Raw genomic sequence first — 9,488 nt, 5'->3', positions numbered from 1 at the left:
ACGATTCTAGTGAGACTAGCAAGTTGCCCTTCTCAAAGGGAACGTGCCCCTTTGACTCCCAAAGAAATAATGCGTAAATAGAATCCTTTATGCATACGCAGAAAGGTGATTTATGTATTTCATATTGTATGAAAAACATTGATATGAGTTGTACCTAGAACGGTACAAGACGATATCAGTGCAAGCCCAGGATCAGAACCATGGCAACTGTCAAGTGAGTCCTTAAGTATTTAAGAAATACTAAAGGATAAATTCCTCAAAGATCGAGGAAGAATTAGAGTAACGTAATGGAAGCGTAAATGTATTAGATTATGAATCTAATCCATCATTGGATGTTTCTTCATTATGAATGAAGAGATAAACGAATATCTTTTTATTATGAATAAAGAGATATTTGGATGGAAACATTAAAGTAATGACTTTAGTGTGTTCCGTTATGAATGCAAGATATATTGCCATATAGAAGTTTACAACAATGTTGTTTGGATGGGAAAGTTCATTTATGAACTCTCTATTCGGTTCCAACCAGAAAGTGTATGACACTAATGGGGCGATAGCTCAAGCCTGGGAATCAAGGTCTCATCAAGATCCGAACTCAAATGAGAGACTGAACCACATGATTGAGAATCATGTATAATGGTGACGTCGTTATTCTCAAGGTTGCTTCTATGGATAACACATATAGATATCCACTGTCTAGGCCTACTATTCAGCCATTTATGAAATGACTACAGAAGAGATATCATCATTGATGATCAAGCTGATTGGCTCTAGTGCAAGTGGGAGATTGTTGGAAATGTGCCCTAAAGCCAATCATGTGATGATACTTTACGGACATTTCACATGTTAAACTAATCCAGTTTAACATATAAAGGGCATACATTATTGTTTGAGCCGTCTCATATAAATGTTATATGCTTAAACAATAAAGTCCAAGGAATATGTGATTGGGAGAATGTAATCTAATGAAGTTAGATTCTTGAGACCATTCTTTCGTAGACACATCCTAAACGTTCCTGATCATAGGATTGCCAATTGGGCATTGACAGTCCGTCAAGATCGGTACGTACTATGTCTTCTCTCAGGGAGAGTGATTAGTCTCTAGTCATTGGTGTGTGTGACATCAAGACAAGTACGGTAGGTGCTCAATAGAGAATGAGTTCACTGAACGCGATCAACGAAGAGTTCTCATATTCCATGTCACATGAGAACTCATGGTTGGGATAATGCAAAGTAGTCCTTTGACCTGAGGCATCATAGTTGTCTTGTGGTTAAGACCTTGATCTTTGATTATGTCAAAGTCATCCCACCAGGAGGGTGTCCACGGCATCGTTGGGGTCAAGCCGCTTAGCTATGGAGACAAGTGAATGCGCAACAAGGGATCTCTAACCTTCAAACCGTTTGAAGGAGAATACTCTCTGATATGATTTGAATCTCTGGCCAGAGTATGAATGAGATTTGGGAATGCGTTCCTAATCACATTCAAGGTAATCATATAAGCACAAGACACACATTGGATAGTAGACATGAGAAAATAAACTATCAAACCAAACAATGTGGTCAAGAGTATTAGATTAGAGAAGGACCGTATTGCATTTGTAATCTCGAACTGAATAGGTTCTCTAACCTCTTCTGATTAGCTTGGGTAACCATGATATGCTGCTAGGTGTCACTCATGGTTTGTGGAAGCCCTAGACGTGTATAATCACTAAAGGGAGAATTGAAAATAGTTTCAATTCACAATCGATGTAAAATGGTTTTAATCGCCCACTGCCTCGCTAAAAGGAACCTAATGGATCGCACACCGTGAAAGGTGGAGATTGGAGATTAAACGGAAATGAGTAAGAATGATTAAATGGTTTAATCATTTATTTATGGCAATGATTAATTAATATGTTAATTAATCAAACGAATAAGTTCGTTAAAGACTTCGGGATAGTTTTGGACCTTAAGGCCCAATGGGCTTCGAACGTCAAGCCCATTAACTTAAGTTGTATGACAATTTAATGAATAAAGATTCATTAAAGCCCAAAAGCCCAAAATCCCTTAAATGGATGGCCATGATGAAATGAATTAGGGTTTTGGTTATTTAGGTCACTTAAAGAAGTGACTATATAAATGACTTTATAACTAAATATTCATTAAGTGATAAATGGGTTTATTTTTGGGGAAAATAGGTGAGAATTGTCTCTCCATTTTCTCTCTAAAGAGGCCAACACCTTGGAGGGTACATCTAGCAATCCTACTACTCCAAGGTCACTCATTTCTTCTACAATCGAACCTTGGTGTCGAGAATTAGAGGTTCTCAATTTTGGGAACTTGGAGAACCTATTCTTCCATCCAAATCCATGGATCTAAGAAGCAAGGAATGAAGGCCCTATCTCTTTGGGTGATTAGCCTTTGCTTATGCAAAGAGGAATCTACAAAGGTATTAATTTCAACTCACTTTGTTTTTGAGTTGATTATTGGTTCACCAATCTACTAGGCTTTGAATTTCATGGGTAAATGTTTTGTATTTGAGTGCATGTAAGCATGATTCCGCCTTTAATTGTTAATTGCATGCTATATGATGTTGCTCAAATGAACATGTTTTTCAAAATAATTCCTTCACCTCCCTCTCCTCCACTCTCTTCACCTTCCCTCCCATTCAAAATCTAACAAAAAATAAATAAAAATTCAGAAACAAATTTGAACACAGATTGTCCAGATCATCGCACCCCACCCAACCTTTCCTTCCCCAGACCACCTCATCCTTCCCGTCGAAGTCGGAACACCTCAACTGGATTTTTTTTTTTTGTTAGATTTTGAATGGGAGGGAAGGTGAAGAGAATGGAGGAGATGGTGGTGGGTGGGAGGCTCAGGAGGGAGAAAGAGGGGGTTGCAGGTGTTGTGTTCCTTTCAAGTGCAAATATAAGGATAGTATAATGACACAAGTAAGGGTGTCGAACCACATGGACTGATTAGACCTCTACAAATTGCTAGCTTTATGAGAACCCTAACTAAGCAATGGAAATGAAAACTGAATTTAGATTTTTGTTTTGAAAGCTAAAGTAACTTAAAATGCAAGACAAGATGAATGATATATTGATTCAGAAACAATGGGAACAGAACTAGAGATACCGATTTCACCATTACATTTCAATTCCATGAAAATTAAGTCAAAATGAGTTCAACTCTCCAATCCGCAACTAGGGTTCGTTTTACTAATTTATGATCATCCATTTGATGTGTGGTTGTAATCAAGTACTCCTAATATGCAACCTAGTTGTGATGTTCAACTTAGATTAGCAAGTAAGAATCCATTAAGAACAAGAGTTCAAAAAACCAAACAAATCACATGGCAGGATGTATGCATAGCAGTTTCTTTATTCATTCACATGTCCACCAAGATTAAGCATGATGTGTACTATAACCTTGATCAAATAATTTATAAACAGCCCTAATGGTGATCAAACATTAAGATTACCAAACAAATCATACTATAAAATCAGTGAATGAAACAAGAACACAGATTAATAACATATAATAGGTTTGCAAGGCTACATCGAAATCCCCAACTATGAACTTAATTACACAACATGATTACAAAATATATAAATATCAAGAACAACATGATTGAAACTAAAGTTCATAGAAGAAACCCCCTTGAAGCAATTCTGATGTTGAATTTCTTCAAGAACAGCGCGGTTGCATGGTTTCTTCAGTGGCAACAGGTAGCGAAGGTTCACTTAAACCTGTTTCTTTGGTACATCATGAGTTTAAAGAGTTCAACTCTTACAACATACTCTTAAGATACCAAGACACTTTATTCTAAGCATAACTAGGAAACAAGCACACACATGATATGGCTATCCATTTAGAGACAGGTCATCATCAAGTTCCTCCACACTGGTATCTACAATAGCTAATAGGGTGTGAGCATTTCATGCCCAGTAGGAACCATATACTTCAAGTTCATTTATCACATTTAATCAAAGTGTCATTCATCAAACAATATGGTAAAATACAAATGATATCACAAAGAATTTATCACAGTTAATCAAAGTGTCATTCATCAAACAATATGGTAAAATACAAATGATATGACAAAGAAGTACACAAGAACTCACTCCCTTCTAATCCCTCTAACTTATATTTGTGGCATCCAAACCTGCACGTCCCATACCATGCTTATACCACTTGGTTCCGAACACCATAAAATATAAGTTAACTCCCATTCCTCCCTTAACCCCGAATTTTATTTGTAATTTCAATTTCATTAATATGGGCCCTTCCCCCAACGCCCAACTACATGTTCAAAACCTTCACCCTACGCTTGAACATATATAAGTTTTCAATACTTTGTTTAACCAACTTTACACAACCCAACACTTGACTCTAAAACATGTAATGCAACCTGAGCATTTCAATTTAACAGACACAATTGTAAACCTCAACATATTCAATCTAGAAATTTTACATAGCTCAACCACTCATTAACACATAATAACATTTAACAAAATCAATATATATAAACACACCAGAGAGGAAACTATCAACCCATTACACAATCATGACAATCAAATGTTTCCAATACATTCGAGCATTTCATTACTACTGTAATAGGTATAATTACTAATATCACAAAGATTAAACATGATATAGAACTATCATCGGGAAATAGAGCCCCACCTCAAGTCCAGCTAACTAGAATACCTCTCTAAGCTTCTGAAGTGTCCAAAGTCACTCCTAGACCTAAAATCACATAAATAATAATAAAAAAAGTTAGCTTAAAGATGGATTAAAGATTCAATTTCAGCCTATCAAAAGTTTACCCAAATATACCCTCGTCAGAACCTCTTGATGAACCAAGCATAAGTCCCCATATTGTGACCCCATTTTCATCCCTCAAAACTCCATAGAAAAGGATGAAATTACTTGGGTTTTAAAGCTTAACAAACCTAGTTTATAATCTAATCAGAGTTTCCCAAAATGGATTTAAGAGAAGAAAATAATCAAGCTCCAAAGTTAAGTTCACAAACAGTTTTTCTGCAGAAAAATTGCAGATTTGCAGATTTTTTCACATTTTCAAATCATATTTTTCCATAGAAGATCTCAACCAAAATCAATGAAATAAATTGGGCCTTGTTCCTTGTCATGTCTAATTTCAAATATATGAGAAGACTTTTTAAAAACATGTAACGGATTGAGAGAAAACAAGAGCCAAAGTGAGGCTCACGAAATTGCAGTTTTTGTTTTTTAGAAATCAAAGTTGCAGTGGTTAGAAAATAGAAAAATTAACAAAATTAAGTGTTATCGAAGATCACACTAGCACCCTCTTAGCTCCCCTATTCCGATTTCCTACTTTTCCTTCTCCAAACCCTCTCACTCTCCTCTAGTTCTTCAGTGAGAGTTAGAAATACTCCCTTTAATCCTATCATTGCATCTCTGTTTTAGGATGCTTACTCACTCCCCTTAGACTACCCACATCACCCCCAACATTTATGGACAAAATCTAATTATCTTGGTTCCCCACCGTGTGATGGTTGGGAAGAAGAAGAAGAGTTGGGATGGTCTACACGTATAGACCATCATTTGTCCGTTTCCTTGTTTTTTTTTTTTTTTTTAAGCTAAAATAATCTTACTCCTAATATATATATATTGTTGATGCACAAAATCAGTGAGGACTTTGGTACAACAGAAAGTGTTAAGTTTGTCACCTTCGCTAGATTGCTCCGGTCACTAGTGTGGATAAGTATGTAAATAGATAGAGACAGGAAAGCAAACAAGATGTACATGGTTCACCCAGATTGGCTACATCTACGGAGTAGAGGAGTTCTCATTAATTGTGAAGGGTTTACACAAGTACATAGGTTCAAGCTCTCATTTAGTGAGTACAAGTGAATGATTTAGTACAAATGACATTCGAAAATATTGTGAGAGAATGATCTCTATTTATAGAAGAGAGTTTCTAGGTTTGTTCTAACATTGACACGTATCGTGTTGTGATTGACTTCTGATGTTGACACATGTTGAGCTATGATTTGCTTATGATGTCGACACGTGTCGCATTGTAATAGGTATAATTACTAATATCACAAAGATTAAACATGATATAGAACTATCATCGGGAAATAGAGCCCCACCTCAAGTCCAGCTAACTAGAATACCTCTCTAAGCTTCCGAAGTGTTCGAAGTCACTCCTAGACCTAAAATCACATAAATAATAATAATAAAAGTTAGCTTAAAGATGGATTAAAGATTCAATTTCAGCCTATCAAAAGTTTACCCAAATATACCCTCGTCAGAACCTCTTGATGAACCAAGCATAAGTCCCCATATTGTGACCCCATTTTCATCCCTCAAAACTCCATAGAAAAGGATGAAATACTTGGGTTTTAAAGCTTAACAAACCTAGTTTATAATCTAATCAGAGTTTCCCAAAATAGATTTAAGAGAAGAAAATAATCAAGCTCCAAAGTTAAGTTCACAAACAGTTTTTTTGCAGAAAAATTGCAGATTTGCAGATTTTTTCACATTTTCAAATCATATTTTTCCATAGAAGATCTCAACCAAAATCAATGAAATAAATTGGGCTTTGTTCCTTGTCATGTCTAATTTCAAATATATGAGAAGACTTTTTAAAAACATGTAACGGATTGAGAGAAAACAAGAGCCAAAGTGGGGCGAGACAACCCCACATTCTCCGCCTCTCCCTCTGAAAATCACATACAACCTTATCCATGCTTTGTTGTCCTCGCCTTGATGTTAATGAAGAATTCTGGAGTTCTCTAGATGTACAATGGGTGGTATAGTCAGTTGTGCGGGTGTGTTAATGAGGTGAGACACCTTGGTTGATTTTTAGTTTAGATGTCTGAAGTAATTCAATTTCTAGAGAGATTTTTAGTTTAGCTGTACTCTTATCTTGTTCCAAACCTTGTTGATTCGACTTGATTCACCTGATGGTTGCTATGTGACCGTTAGAAGCTTTGCTTTTTAATCATATGGATTATAATTAAAGACTTGCTTGGGTGTAGCAGAAAAATATCTTTCGTAAACTATTATTTCAATTATTGGAATTATATGAGGACTTAAATGATTAAAATAGGGAAATGTATGCTAAAATGTACTTATAACGGTGTTTAATTGTCATAAAATGAAAATTATGACAAATTTTTCTTTTGTAATTTTCAAATTGTTAAAAAAAATAATATAGACGGGCGAAAAAAAAGGTAAATGGGTAAAAAGGATAAACAGGCGAAAAAACGGGTAAACGGGTAAATGGTTATGGTTATGGTTAAATGGGTACACGGTTATGGGTATGGATAACCGTTTATAAACGGTTATGGTTATGGGTATAACCATTTATGTAATTACCCAACAGGTAAACGGTTATGCAGGTATGAACATAAACGGTTATGGGTAAATAACTGCGGTTACCCGCCCGCCATAACCATTGCCCATCCCTATATGTGGAGGGGATTCTCTTGACGTTACTTTAGGAAGCCTCAGCAGTCACGATATACGGCTTTCGATCCTCCAACCCTTCTGCAAGGAGGTGTCTTCCTCCATTTCTTCTGCTTCGGGTCGAAGCATCTGGGTTGAGAGAAGTCTCATGTTGATCAATGTTTTGATGATTAGCTCGCTCCTCATCAGGGATACCCATGTCGAAAGGAGGTGACCCTCCGTGTTGGGGGTCACCCAGATGATGGTTGATGTCCACAGGGGCAACGAGCTCGCGTGTTTGAGTATGCCTAGTTTCGTGGAGCGTCTCAAAGAGATTCTCATATTGCTCCTAGATGACCTCATTCTTCATTGCTATCTTGTTGTTCTGAGCTTCTAGCTCATCGACTTTAGCTTGAAGAGCAATTCTCTTTCCTTCATTCTTTTGTTACTTCGCACTAGGTGCAAGAGGGGTGTCATTCTGTGTGCTGTGGCTTCCTTCGCTCCCCATGTTGGAGAGGGATGCCTGGTCAAAAGAGAGTGTACGAATGGTGGAAACCATCTTGGCAAAGCTGAAGAGAGTGGGAATAAGTGTCGTTTCCCACAGACGGCGCCAAATGTTGATGCACAAAATCAGTGAGGACTTTGGTACAACAGAAAGTGTTAAGTTTGTAAATGGATAGAGACAGGGAAGCAAACATAAGATGTACGTGGTTCACCCAGATTGGCTACGTCCACAGAGTAGATGAGTTCTCATTAATTGTGAAGGGGTTACACAAGTACATAGGTTCAAGCTCTCTTATAATGGGTACAAGTGAATGATTTAGTACAAATGACATTCGAAAATATTGTGAGAGAATGATCTCTATTTATGGAAGAGAGTTTCTAGCTTTGTTCTGACATTGACACGTGTCGTGTTATGATTGGCTTCTGATGTTGACACGTGTCGCGTTATGATTTGCTTCTGATGTCGACACATGTCGCATTGTGATTGGCCTCCTAGTTGGAAGGAAACTCTTCTGGGTCATTGACGGTATAACGTTGACTGGTGCTCAGTAGTTTCAGGATTGGTCAAGTATGATACAAACATATATATATATATATATATATATATATATATATATATATTCCAAATGTTACAAAACAGGCCACTAAACTTCTTTCCACGTTTGAATAAGGGTCAACCCAAAAAATGGCATGCTTTCACTTCTTTTGCCTTTAAATTGATCCTAAAGTACATGTAACTGCATACTAACACAAAATAAGGTAAAATGCAACCAGTTTAACTCAAAAACATCACAAAGAGACTAGAAATGGATGGTATAAATGCATGAAATATATGAGTTATCAAATAGCCCCAAACCTGGTTTTTGCTAGTCCTCGAGCAAAACTATAACTAAAAACACACAAAAACAATAAAATCTAACTATACCACTTTCATTGGCTAAACGATTGCACTGAGCATGTGCAACAAGCCTTTAAACCTCTAGGTGTCCCTAGTCAGAGGAGTTGTGTCTCCTGAGGGTTTACAGTGATGACGCCCACAAACATCTAAAGACTCTGCAAACAAATTGGTTAAAGCATACTTGACACAAACTAATAAGAACCAATGAAAGCTCAGTCATACATCCAAACCAAAAGTCTGCCACTTCAAAGAATCGTATCATGTGTAAAGTGTAAAAATATTACTCCATGATTCACGACTTTAAAGACACCATACTCAAATGCTAAAGATAGAATTCGCCTCAACTCTATTCCTCACAGATATCACTCAAATTTTCACTCAGATCCTAAGGTGTAGTCTCTCCACAAACATATGTGAGTGAAATCATGTAAATGGAATCAAAATTCTCACATATGAAATACAAAATAAAAGCACAATTTCTGAACATATCTCATGAAATGAATCAAATATTAAGAATATGGATAGCACACGTACTTACCAGCACCTATGAATACGTCCCCAAAGATCAGCTAGGTCTTTCACAAGGTTGTAATGCAAGGCTTAGGGTATAGGCTATGAAAGAAAGGATAGAAAATACTAGAACTTGGAACATACCAGAGTG

General features: G+C 36.7%; 1 long non-coding RNA gene across 1 annotated transcript; it reads right to left on the bottom strand.

Moving 5' to 3' along the window:
* Nucleotides 1-3,723: 3,723 nt before the first annotated feature.
* LOC126606754 (uncharacterized) lies at nt 3,724-6,190 on the bottom strand. The gene is made up of 2 exons (XR_007617359.1): nt 6,126-6,190; nt 3,724-3,895 (listed from the first exon to the last, which is right to left on the bottom strand). It is a non-coding gene; the product is annotated as an uncharacterized LOC126606754 (long non-coding RNA).
* Between the last annotated feature and the right edge of the window lie 3,298 nt (nt 6,191-9,488).

The sequence above is a fragment of the Malus sylvestris genome, chromosome 16, assembly GCF_916048215.2.
Source record: "Malus sylvestris chromosome 16, drMalSylv7.2, whole genome shotgun sequence".
NCBI classification, from domain to species: domain Eukaryota; kingdom Viridiplantae; phylum Streptophyta; class Magnoliopsida; order Rosales; family Rosaceae; genus Malus; species Malus sylvestris.
The sequence above is the reverse complement of the archived record's forward strand: the minus strand, read 5'-3'. Positions and strand labels throughout refer to the sequence as shown.